The 13,645-nt window shown below is 44.2% G+C and overlaps 2 protein-coding genes and 1 long non-coding RNA gene across 3 annotated transcripts in view; 1 reads left to right on the top strand and 2 right to left on the bottom strand.

Moving 5' to 3' along the window:
- Positions 1-13,645, bottom strand: part of GDAP1 (ganglioside induced differentiation associated protein 1) — a 440,350-nt gene that overhangs the window by 299,432 nt on the left and 127,273 nt on the right. The gene's annotated exons all lie outside the window — the stretch shown is intronic.
- The window catches only part of JPH1 (junctophilin 1), a 176,020-nt gene that overhangs the window by 86,500 nt on the left and 75,875 nt on the right, over positions 1-13,645 (top strand). The gene's annotated exons all lie outside the window — the stretch shown is intronic.
- The window catches only part of LOC138641465 (uncharacterized), a 46,979-nt gene continuing 37,218 nt past the window's right edge, over positions 3,885-13,645 (bottom strand). The window contains exons 3-7 of the long non-coding RNA XR_011313859.1: positions 10,210-10,296; positions 9,935-10,129; positions 9,736-9,840; positions 9,548-9,659; positions 3,885-4,260 (exon numbers count right to left, since the gene is read on the bottom strand). This is a non-coding gene — a long non-coding RNA (uncharacterized lncRNA). The remainder of the gene's footprint in view (positions 4,261-9,547; positions 9,660-9,735; positions 9,841-9,934; positions 10,130-10,209; positions 10,297-13,645) is intronic.

Here is a 13,645-nt window from a genome sequence, read left to right as displayed (position 1 = left end):
GGCGACGGAGAGGAGGAGATCGTGGCGGGGGCAGATCGCTGTCTCCAGCCATGGCTGATGATATTGCAACATCGGCCATGGCTGGATTGTAATATTTCACCAATTTTCATTGGTGAAATATTATGATTGGCTGTTGAAATAGTCAATCAGAACAAACAAAGTGATCGTAGCCACGGGGGAGGGGGGGGGGTTTAGCCACCCCCCTGGACACAAGTACTACTCCTCCTGTGCCTGCAGGGCGGGTGAAATTACAGTTAACCCTTTTACTCGACCTGCAGGAGCGCGATCCGTCCATGACGCATATGCTGTGTCTCAGGTCGGATTCGCACAGGTTTTAATGACGCATACGCTGTCAAAGGTCGGGAAGGGGTTAAGACTGGGGTTGCACGGTAACTTTGTTCAAAACACTGCTCGCAGCCAAGGTTTCATCGGTGAAGCTGCTACTTTGTAGCTCAGTACAAGTGACTGGGGTCACTGCGACCTCAAAGGTACTGTGACTGAGACAAGCAAGTCATAAGAAGTCTGACCTCATTGGAGTGTTTTTGACTTGCATGTGGCAGTATCCTTGGGGTCAGCATTGACTTGTATTGAGCTGAGGTGTAGTAGTAGCACCGAGCGAACCCTGTGGCAGACAAAGTAAAAATAAGCTCTCACCCAATCAAAGTTTTTATCCTATTAATATATTGCAGTCATCATATTATATAGCACTGTGTACTTACAATTTCTCATTTTCCACTTCTACCCACATAATTCTTCTCTCTTCTCTGCTCTATGTACAAATAGGAAGTCTCTTGTCCATGTGTAATTCATTCCCCTCTTCAACTCCTGACCCATCTGCTTCCTCCTCCCCCTGCCATAGACAATTGCCGTGACTCATGAATCATACAGGGAAAATTGACCTCCTGTTTCTACATAGTGCTTAGAAGGACTCAGCTAGTCAGTTTTTAATCACGTGATGTCAAAAATCTAATGGAAAAGAGAAGAATTAACTGGTAGAAAGGCAAAAGGAGCAATTGTAAGTACACAGTGCTATATAATATGGTCACTGCAATATATTAAGAGGCTAAACATTTTGATAGGAGGAGGAGTGTTCCTTTAATTCATGTAAATCCTCCAGTATCTTATTTTTCCAGTATATCCAGGAATAATCTATTTTGTATAGTGAACATTCTTGATAAGCCGGGTATAACATTTTATGATCTAGTGCATAGAGCATTTTATGTTACTGTATAGAAAGCTGTTTAATTGTAGTAGTCTGTAGGAGCGTAGCGCCTTCCTGAGAACTATGCAACAGATTTCTGCAGATTTTCTTTCCTCGGTGGAAGACGTCACCTCCTTTCTCTGTGGGTTGTTTCTGAAGAGACAGATTTTCAGACAACTGTTCCAAAAGATTGTTTTGATCTTTCCATCCCCCTCGGCAGTGCCCGGGTAATATGACTAGTGCATTATCGCATCCAGTAAGCAGACTTTTATTCCTTCTCCTATGCCTTGTACTATCTCCTCGCCCACATCAAAAGACCCGGCCTGTCTGTAGTGTTCACAGGAATGCGAACGGCTGGCACGGGCCGTGACTCACCTTCCCGAAACCACGTCACTGGCAGGTCTGTGCCAATTCTGAGGATTTGTGGTCCTGAACGGACAGGTGCAGAAAATAACAGGTACAATGAAATGCTGTGTGCGATTAGACCCTTCTAATAGCGTAAGTTTCCCAGTGTAATCACTCATGGATGCCGTGCTCCAGTCTTGTAAGATTACGCACTGGATAACGAAAAGTTCGGTAACTTTCCAACCCTGTTCCCTACAATAATATGCTGCGTTTTTGGTTTCTGCAGGAAAAAAACCTTATCGTGTGAACGAGCCCAAAGGGTTGACGTGATGCAAATTGAAAAAGTTTGGTTTAAATCCATGAGTAAAAATAAGCAGCGTGTGCATGAGACTTCAGAAATCTCGTTCACTTTGCTGGCACCGCACAGCGCTGCGTTTTTGGATGATTTTGCCGCAGCGTTTTATGTGTGAACAAGTCTGTAAGGGATAAAGGAGGCTGAAGAACATGAATTCCATTCCTTATCAATATCAGTGTCTTTGACAATACTCAGAGTAAGGCTATATTCACACTTTGCGGTTTTTACCGCGGAACCGCCGCGATTTTGATGCTGCGGGTCCGCAGCAGTTTCCATAGCGTTTACAGTAACATGTAAACCCTATGGAAACCGCAAACCGCTGTGCACATGCTGCGGGAAAAACCGCGCGGGAACGCAGCGGTTTACAACCCGCAGCATGTCACTTCTTTGTGCAGAATCGCTGCGATTCTGCACCCATAGGAATACATTGAACCGCTTACTTCCCGCATGGGGCTGTGCCCACGTTGGGGGAAGTAAGCGGATAATGTGCGGTTCCTACCCGGGGTGGAGGAGAGGAGACTCTCCTCCAGGCCCTGGGAACCATATTTGGGGTTAAAAAATAAAAAATCATGTTATACTCACCCTCTGAAGTCTTCAGCGCTGCACGCGGCCGTCCGGTCAGAGTTGCTGTGCGACCAGGACCTGCGGTGACGTCGCGGTCACATGACCGTGACGTCACGAAGGGTCCTTCTCGCACAGCATCTTTGGAACCGGACCGCCGGGTGCAGCGTCGAGGAGATCGGGACGTCGGAGGGTGAGTCTAACCAATTTTGATTATTTTTAACATTACTATTGATACTGCATATTGCTGCATATGCAGCATCAATAGTATAGGCGGAAACCCGCAGCGGAAACGCGGAACAAACCGCGATAAATCTGCAGGGAGAACCGCAGTTGTTTTGCCCTGCAGATTTATCAAATCCGCTGCGGGAGAACCCGCAGAAGGACAACGCAAAGTGTGAACATAGCCTTACGACCTCTAATCACGATCTGGGACTGATGAAGGGGACGTACCATTAAAATAATTTCATGCACACCTTCAGAACAAAAGAATAAAATGACAAAAAAAACGAATGCCCAGCGGTCAGTAGTACTGGGGCCTGTGACCGCTCGCCTTGTGTTCCTAGTCCTTTGTGGTAGTTAGCGCTCTTTACAGACTTGTGAAATAAATGGAAAATTAGGTGACCCCATTGTAGTAGTCACCCTTGGGTACACACAATGTACCAGTGGTCCACATTCAGTGCCCACCTGTGGGTCACCAGAGGAGCCATTAGTTCTAACCATGTGGACTGGAAATTGGCGATTTTGTAGACCTATCCTTACCTCCAACCAAGGCCATTCTGCATTGTGTTCTGCTACTTTTCACTGAAATGCTTGCATGGAAATATTTCACTTTTTCTTATCTCTACATTTAATCCATTTTTGAGTTGAATGTTGCTTCCGTGGTATAAAATTAGGGATCTCTGCGTAATACAACGAGTGCAAAATCTGCAAAATAGATTCTACTAGAATACCCGTGCCTCGTAATCTAGGGGTTGTAGGTGGAAATGCTCGTAAGGGCTCGTGCACTTGACCGTATCTTTGTTCCTAGCGGGAAAACATTGTATCACACTTGGCCCGATGTTATTTTATAGGGGGCCGTGCACACATCCAAGTTTTTGCCTCCTACAGAGCCGATCCGAGGGGAAAAAAAAAGTCGCATTCCAGAGATGGATCTGATTATTAGATTGCACTCACCCATGCAAGTCAACGAGACCTTCAAAAACATTGGACTGCTCGCAGATGACATCTGAGTGCAGTCTGATTTTCACAGACTGGCAGAATGGAGAACATGGAGACCTTTCTTTTTTTTTTCCATTTTCACATCTTCTGAAAAAATTAGATTACATTACAATCACACTCTGATCAGACTGTAATTAGTATAATCGGCCCGATGAGACAATACTTTTGTGTGAGCCTAGCCTTAATGTAAGTGAAATTTTATGAAATAAAGCTGCAGACATAATCCAGAGGCATTTCTTCCCAGTAATACACAATCCAAGGACACCTAGTAAGTACAGGGTAATTGAGGTCACATTATCCAAGTGCAGTAACGCCTGCGAGCATGTCAAGTGCTTCCACAGAACAGTACTACAACTTGTCGAGCCCGTTACGTAACATCTCCAACAAAACAAAAGGCCCCTCAGGGTTCACTACCCATGAGATCAGAAGTCCAGTAATGAAATAGGACAGGAATAAACAGTGATCCGGATCTTCAGGGCGCTGTGACTATTACGCTGTGATCCTTTATAGTGGTGGCTCTCATCTGAAGTCTTCCCTTGGTGCATAAACTAATGGTGGATATTACTTCAGCCTTGCCCTAAAACAGAAAAAGAAAAGATTATGCCAATTTACTCAATTTAAGGGGATTTCCATAGTACTTTTACTGTGCCCTATCTGTAAAATAGCAGCAGCACACAGCGAGAAAAAGGAGGCTGCAAGCTGGAAATACCGAAGCATTACGCTGCTGTATTTTTCCCAGTAACTAACCCAAACAAAAACCATTATAAAGGATCCGATGGTGGCCCGATTCTAACGCATCGGGTATTCTAGAATATGCATGTCCAGCCACATAGTATATTGCCCAGTCACGTAGTATATTGCCCAGTCACGTAGTATATTGCCCAGTCACGTAGTATATTGCCCAGTCACGTAGTATATTGCCCAGCCACGTAGTATATTGCCCAGCCACGTAGTATATTGCCCAGTCACGTAGTATATTGCCCAGTCACGTAGTATATTGCCCAGTAACGTAGTATATTGCCCAGCCACGTAGTATATTGCCCAGCCACGTAGTATATTGCCCAGTCACGTAGTATATTGCCCAGTCACGTAGTATATTGCACAGTCACGTAGTATATTGCCCAGTCACGTAGTATATTGCCCAGTAACGTAGTATATTGCCCAGCCACGTAGTATATTGCCCAGTCACGTAGTATATTGCCCAGTCACGTAGTATATTGCCCAGTCACGTAGTATATTGCCCAGTCACGTAGTATATTGCCCAGCCACGTAGTATACAGCACAGAGCATATTGCCCAGCCACGTAGTATATTGCCCAGTTACGTAGTATATTGCCCAGCCACGTAGTATATTGCCCAGTTACGTAGTATAATTCCCAGCGACGTAGTATACAGCACAGAGCCACGTAGTAGATTGCACAGCCACGTAGTGTATTGCCCAGTCACGTACTATATTGCCCAGCTACGTAGTATATTGCCCAGCCACGCAGTATATTGCCCAGTCACGTAGTATATTGCCCAGTCACGTAGTATATTGCCCAGCGACGTAGTATACAGCACAGAGCATATTGCCCAGCCACGTACTATATTGCCCAGTTACGTAGTATATTGCCCAGCAACGTAGTATACAGCACAGAGCCACGTAGTATATTGCACAGCCCACGTAGTATATTGCCCAGCGACGTAGTATACAGCACAGAGCCACGTAGTATATTGCACAGCCCACGTAGTATATTGCCCAGCGACGTAGTATACAGCACAGAGCCACGTATATTGCACAGTCCACGTAGTATACAGCACAGAGCATATTGCCCAGTTACGTAGTATATTGCCCAGTGACGTAGTATACAGCACAGAGCCACGTATTATATTGCACAGCGACGTAGTTACAGCACAGAGCCACGTAGTATATTGCCCAGCCACGTATGTCACAGGTTAAAAAATAAAAAATAAACATATACTCACCTTCCGATCCGTGGGCCCCTTGTAGTTTTGTCGCCAGCTTCCAGTCACAGGGTGTGATGACATTGCGGTCACATGACCGTGACGTCATGGCAGGTCCTTCTCGCATAGGCCCGCAGGACCTGTGATGACACCGCGGTCACATGACCGTGACGTTATGGAAGGTTCTTCTCACGCAGGACCTGTGATGACGTCGCGGTCACATGACCGTGTTGTCATGGAAGGTCCTTGTTGCATACCATCCTTAGCACCGGAGCATCGCGAGGAGCGGGAAAGGCGCCGGAGGGTGAGTATATGATGATTTTTTATTTTTTTAAATTATTTTTAACATTAGGTCTTTTTACTATTGACGCTGCATAGGCAGCATCAATAGTAAAAACTTAGTCACACAGGGGTAATAGCGGTGACTGCGGGGAGTATGGAGCGGGCGCCGGGCACCTGACTGCAGGGGAGTAGGGAGGGACTAATCGGAATGTGGCCGTCGCTGATTGGTCGCTGCAGCCATGACAGGCAGCTGGCAAGACCAATCAGCGACTTAGATTCCATGACAGACAGAGGCCGCGACCAATGAATATCTGTGACAGAAAGACAGACAGAAAGACAGAAGTGACCCTTAGACAATTATATAGTAGATTGGCTCCACTGAGTGCTGTTATTGTCCGTCATATGACAGGTTGAGACTTGAACAGAGCTATAAACACTGGGTATTTGTTACTTTTTGTAATGCCAAATTCTACAAAGAGGCACACGCACAAATTGCACTAAATCAGATATGCTCTTTTTTTTTGTCTCGCCTTTTTTACAGCCTTTTTAAAGCAAAAAGGTCACATGATCCATTAAAAATGTTGCAAGCAAATGCTAACATTTGCACACAAAAAATCACAAAGAGAACACTCCAGTGTGGGATTGGAGTACATTTGCTCAAATGTATGACAACTTTCTAAAAAGTCACAAGTAGAGTACCCCACAATCATTTGGATTACAAAAAACAGACCCACAACACAAAAAAAAGACACAGACTAAGGCTGCGGTCACACTATCAGTACTTGGTAAGTATTTCACATCAGTATTTGTTAGCCAAAACCAGGAGTGGGTGATAAATACAGACTTGGTGACGTGTTTCTATTACAGCTTTCCCTTCTAATTGTTCCACTCTTGGTTTTGGCTTACAAACACTGATGTAAAATACTGACCACATACTGATAGTGTGACCGTAGCCTTAGGCTGCTGTCACACTAGCAGTATTTGGTTAGTATTTTACATCAGTATTTGTAAGCCAAAACCAGGAGTGGGTGATAAATGCAGAAGTGGTGACGTGTTTCTATTACAGCTTTCCCCTCTAATTGTTCCACTCCTGGTTTTGGCTTACAAATACTGATGTAAAATACTGACCAAATACTGCTAGTGTGACGGCAGCCTAACAAGGAGAGTATAGACATTAAAATAGGCACAACTTGATAGAGGAATTTGGTGCAAAACAAAAAATAGCTTTAAATAGGACTTTTCAACTTTTTATTTTTAGTTTATATTTATTTTGCTTCTCCATTGCAGAGATATTAGCAATCAAAGCATTTGACACCTAATGGGTTAAAAAAAAGTTAAGTCCAATTGATTGACAGTAGTTTCACTGGGTTCATGTAATATGTCTCCCTGTATGATGCTGACCAATGACAAGCAGGCAGCAACACTCAAAGGAAAGAACACTCCCCACCATAGCTTAGAGCAGGTTTCTCAGTGTGTGAGATGTAATGATTCATCTCTGATCTCCTGGTCTGGAGTAACGCTGCTGCTGAATATAGCTGTGTCACATTAAAAACCCTTGTGTCTGGTCTTCTCATAACTGAGTGTGTAAGAAATCATACTTATATCAGCTGTGATCAGGACAACTTGTGCTCGCTCTGCAGTGATATCAGGCCTGTCATTATGTCTCACGAAGGAGTAACCTGTCTGTTCTGGACTGCCCCTGTGTGAAATGTAATAATGCCCTACACTGATGTCACTGCAGAGTGAGTATAAGTTGAGCATAACAGAGATAAGGCCGATTTGACACTAGCATTTGTGTATGCAGCATAGGGCTGCGTACTTCTTACCTTCAGATCCGCATACATCCACATCTGTCCTGCGTACCTATCTTAAACATTGTGTACGCAGGGACATGCGTGGTCATGCGTTGCATGTGGCTGCGTCCCCGTGCTGCATTTTGATGGAGAAGATGTCGTCGTCACTATTGGCAACACCCCATCGTGATGTCCGAGAGAACCGTGGAGCCTACCACTCGTTGTACACTGAACTTCGTGAACACCCGCAAAAGTTTTTTTGAGTACACAAGAATGTCGGAACAGATCTTCGAATAATTGATACTACGTGTCCGAGGATCCATCACCAGGCCGGACACACAGCTACGTAGAGCAGTTCCTGCTGAGGAACGTCTGTTGGTGACCTTAAGGTACATAATTTTGAAAAAGAAACACCTGTCATTAATATTATTATTCTAAAAGCCATGTACTGATTTTTTTTTTTTTTTCTCATTTTCTTTTCCACAGATTCCTGGCTGCCGCAGAGATTTTAAGATCTCTGCATTTTCAATTTCGGATTGGAGTGTCCACCCTTTCTGGGATTGTTGGAGGCACCTGCCATGCATTATGTGACGTTCTGCATGCAGAATTCCTCCCACAACTGAACTCTATTTGAAAAATGCAGAAAAATTCAATGAAATTTGTAATTTTCCAAACTGTGTAGGGGCTGTAGACGGCAAACACATTCGGATTCTGAAACCTGCTGGAAATGGATCCGAGTACTTAAATTATAAAAAATACTTTTCCATTGTTCTCATGGCGATTGCAGATGCTGAGTGTCAATTTGTCGCCATTGACGATGGCTCATTTGGACAAGGAAATGACTCGCCGACTTTCAAAAACTCTGACATGGGCCAACGTTTGTATGGTAATAATTTAAATTTTCCACTGCCACAACCTCTTCCGGACACTGACCGCCAATTCCATTTGTTGAGGATGAGGCATTTCAAATGTGTGCCAACCTCATAAAACCATACTCAAGTAGGCATTTGGTTCACACAAAAAGGATTTTCAACTACCGACTGACAAGGGCACGAAGAACTGTGGAGTGTGCCTTTTGGTTTGCTGGCATCTAAATGGTGCATTTTGGGTACAGCTATCAATCTTAAAATTGAGACAATTGATGAGGTTGTGACAGCGTGTGTTGTTCTGCATAATTACATCCTGGCAAAAGAGCAACCCCACTTAGAACTTGAGGAACCTGTTAAAGGGAACCTGTCACCTGAATTTGGCGGGACTGGTTTTCGGTCATATGGGCGGAGTTTTCAGGTGTTTGATTCACCCTTTCCTTACCCGCTGGCTGCATGCTGGCCGCAATATTGGATGGAAGTTCATTCTCTGTCCTCCGTAGTACATGCCTGCGCACGGCAATCTTGACACTGATGCTGTGCTGGAGCCTGACTTGTAGGGAATGAAGTTTTTGCCTTTGGCTGATATCGGGACTGCTGCATGGCCTCGGTGTAAGCAGCCTGACAGACCTTCATCACATACAGCTGGAGTTCAGGACTAAGGTTTTCCGTCACGCCCCATTCTATAGCAGAAAAATAATGTTGCTCCTCTCTATTAAGGTCTGCTTCCAGGCGGTCAAGTCATCTGTGGACTTCCTGGAAAAGTGTGTTCATCTGAGTGAATCCACTATCCAGTCTTTCTACAACCACCTTCATCCCAGCCTGGAAGACCGAGCTTAAGTGAATAAACTCAGGCATGACTAACCTCTCCCAGGCCCTCTGCCGCTGGTGAGCAGACCCAAGTAAAGTAGTGGCAGAGGGCTGGGAGAGGGGAAAACCAGATAGACCGGCTGCCTGTTCCCCCATCCTGTGAAGCCTACCTGGTTTCTTCATCACTGGTGGATGATTTGGATTGGGCCTGTTCATTTGGCTGGTCGATGAGTGGCCGCTCCAACAGAGGACGATCCAAGTTTTGAGGTGCTGCTCCAGGTTCTGTGTGGAAAATAAATGAAAAACAGTAAGAAAAAAATAAAAAGTTTAAATAATAGACAACACAAAAGATGCTCACGCTCGCTGAGTTTTCGAGCAGCACCACTTCGAACCCGAATCTCCTCTCTCATGTCCTATTTGAAGCGTTCCTTCATTAAACGCCAACTGACTTTTATTCTCTTCACTGTGAAGGGGGAAATAAAGGAAAAATTATTTGTAAAACAATGCACCTACATCAACATGTTCACTGCCGCGTCAGACAACATTGCAATACTTACAAAAATCCTTTCTGGCATGTGGCGTGGCACAGTCCCAATCGGCCAGCAGCGAAGTTGCCACATCTTCCCAGAGTCATCGGATCAAGGCCGAGTCGGAATGATTCTGATCATGGGGATCCCACAACGCTGCTCGCTCTTGCACAGCTTGAATAAGTCGTTATCTATGTCACGTTGTCCTTTCTCACGTTGTGCAACCTATAGATGAAATACAAAAAAAGAATTTAAGTAAAACTGAAAACAAATTCCATTACAACTCTGATAAAGGCTGCTTATACCCTGTCTTTCCTCCTCAGCAACTTGAGATATCCCTTGGAAGAGTCATTTCCACTCGACTGCTCCTGCTCTTTCACACTGGAAGGTACCTGTAGAGAAAAGTCATACCACTTTGCATTAATTCCTGTAAAGCACCTGAAGGGTTAATAAACTACCTGACAGCAGTTTTCAATATGTCAGGGGGTGCTGTTTTTAAAATGGTATCACGTTTGGGGGTTTCCCAATATGAGACCCTTAAAGTCACTTCAAACATGGATAGGTCCCTAAAAAATACATTTTGTAAATTTCCTTGAAAAAATGAAAAATTGCTGCTACATTTTTAAACCTCCTAAAATGCTAACAAAATAAAATAACGTTTTACAAATGGTGGTGATGTAAAGCCGACATGTGGGAAATGTTATTTATTAATGGTTTGCTGTGGTATGACCATCTGGATTAAAGGGATAATCATTCAAATTTTGAAAACTGCTAATTTTTTAACATTTTTCTCAAGTTTTTGATATTTTTTATAAATAAACACAAAACATATTAACCTAAATTTACCATTATCATAAAGTATAATGTGTCACGAAAAAACAATCTCAAAATCACTGGGATTTGTTGAAGCGTTGCAGAGTTATTGCCACATAAAATGACACTGGTCAGATTTTAAAAATTTGGCTCCGTCACTAAGGGGTTAAGGTCAAAATAGGCTGGGTCATGAAGGGGTTAACCCTGTGTTAGCGGTGACCGGAGGGGAGTATGGAGCGGGCGCCGGGGACACTGACTGCGGGGAGCGGAGCGCCGGGGACACTGACTGCGGGGAGCAGAGCGCCGGGGACACTGACTGCGGGGAGCGGAGCTGCCATTTTCTTCCGGACTGTGCCCGTCACTGATTGGTCGTGGCTGTTTTGCGGCGACCAATCAGCGACTTGGATTTCCATGATAGACAGAGGCCACGACCAATGAATATCTGTGACAGAAGGACAGACAGACGGAAGTACCCCTTAGACAATTATGTATATAGATTGGACTTTTACAAATGCAGCTGTGCAATCTATGACCATTTACAGCGATTCACACATATGATAAACACCTTAAAACAAGGGAAACAACATGATTTCTCTTTTTTCAATTACCGTACTCCTCCGAAAAAAATGCAATAACGAATGAGAAAACGTTTTATATACTTCAAAGTTGTGCCAATAAAATCTACATCTCATTTGTACCACATACTGAATACAGTAAAAGCAAATCCTTAAAACAAATGGAAGAATTTCATTGTTTTTCATAATTTTACTGAATTTTCTTCCCGTTTTTCAGCATATGATACTGTAATAACGAATGGCTTCCCGTCCTGCAATAAACCAGCCTTCATATGGCTCTGTAGATAGAGACATAGAGTTCTGGCTCTTGAAAGTAGGAAAACAAAAAACTAATTTCAAAACTGTAAAATGACCCAGACTTGAAGGGGTTAAAGTCCCTAGAGAAAAAAACAGAAGCCTCTATCTCATGGAGGCGACTGTTCGCAAGTGAAGCACACGTTGGGTATGGCGTCCCCGCTATCGGCTTCTCTATGGGACACGAGGAAAACAAAATGTTTCACAATTTAAAAGCTCTATAAAAAATGTTTTCAGCACAGGTGGCGACCTCCATTGTGACCGCGCGGTGCCTGTAGGAGACACGTGGTCCTACATGGTATCGGATGGCCATCACGCCCCACATGTGTGCGGCCATGGGCCGGTGGTGGCTCACACGTGTTGCCATACAATACTCTTCTGCTTTACAAATCTGACTTGAAATTGTTTGCCGGGGCCTTTAGCAAAAGATGAGCCGCCCTTCCCCCTCTATTTTTAAGAGCTGCCTCGTTGCTATGGAGATCCCTCTTTCCGTCTCATCTGCTATAACCTGGTTTTCCACATCAGCAGAATTGCTAGGAGCGAAGCCTGATCTGTACTCAGTGTCCTGCAAGTGTTCGGCCGCCCTCACATGTCCGCGTTTCTGCTACGTGTGGCGTACGGGTTTTACAGAGATACCACACGTACCCATCATAGTATACGGGCTAATGGCAGAGAAGACCAGCGCCAGTACAGGTCCATGGGTCAGCGCGATATACGGACAGTATCAGTGCACCGTACGTGTTTAATATTGAAAGTATAGGAGAAGCTTTGGAATTGATCTTTCTTATTGCGCCACTCCAGCGGTGTGGAGTTTTTATTATTGCACCGCTGGAGTGCTGCTTTATACGCAATATACAATATACACGTTATATACAAGTCTATGAGGGTCTCATTCTGGCCTCGTCCTGGCTCTCATAGACTTGTATTGAGTCAGAAGCTACTGTCACAAGATGAGACCAGAATGGTGCTACAAAATGGGGAAGACACTGGAGGGTGAGTCTATGACTAGGGGCAGGGGGCTTACATTCAAAGCACCACTCCAGTACTGGAAAAAAAAAACGCTGCAGTGGTGCTTTAAGCCATACCGAGAAAAACTGATGGCACACTGATGATACACTGATACAAGACACTGATGACACGGCTACCGTTTTTTGCGGTAATAATATTATACGGACGTGTGAAGGAGGCCTAAGAGCCTGCACCTATTCGGACTGTATACTATGTATACACATGTATGCCATATAGTGCCTGCACCTATGCGGACTGTATACTGTGTATACTCATGTATGCCATATAGTGCCTGCACCTATGTGGTCTGTATACTGTGTGTATACACATGTCTGCCATATAGTGCTTGCACCTATTCGGACTGTATACTATGTATACACATGTACAGTGGGGCAAAAAAGTATTTAGTCAGTCAGCAATAGTGCAAGTTCCACCACTTAAAAAGATGAGAGGCGTCTGTAATTTACATCATAGGTAGACCTCAACTATGGGAGACAAACTGAGAAAAAAAAAATCCAGAAAATCACATTGCCTGTTTTTTTAACAATTTATTTGCATATTATGGTGGAAAATAAGTATTTGGTCAGAAACAAACAATCAAGATTTCTGGCTCTCACAGACCTGTAACTTCTTCTTTAAGAGTCTCCTCTTTCCTCCACTCATTACCTGTAGTAATGGCACCTGTTTAAACTTGTTATCAGTATAAAAAGACACCTGTGCACACCCTCAAACAGTCTGACTCCAAACTCCACTATGGTGAAGACCATAGAGCTGTCAAAGGACACTAGAAACAAAATTGTAGCCCTGCACCAGGCTGGGAAGACTGAATCTGCAATAGCCAACCAGCTTGGAGTGAAGAAATCAACAGTGAGAGCAATAATTAGAAAATGGAAGACATACAAGACCACTGATAATCTCCCTCGATCTGGGGCTCCACGCAAAATCCCACCCCGTGGGGTCAGAATGATCACAAGAACGGTGAGCAAAAATCCCAGAACCACGCGGGGGGACCTAGTGAATGAACTGCAGAGAGCTGGGACCAATGTAACAA

This window comes from Ranitomeya imitator, chromosome 6 (genome assembly GCF_032444005.1).
Source record: "Ranitomeya imitator isolate aRanImi1 chromosome 6, aRanImi1.pri, whole genome shotgun sequence".
Lineage (NCBI taxonomy): Eukaryota > Metazoa > Chordata > Amphibia > Anura > Dendrobatidae > Ranitomeya > Ranitomeya imitator.
Note: the sequence above shows the minus strand (reverse complement) of the source record. Positions and strands in the feature narration are given on the sequence as shown.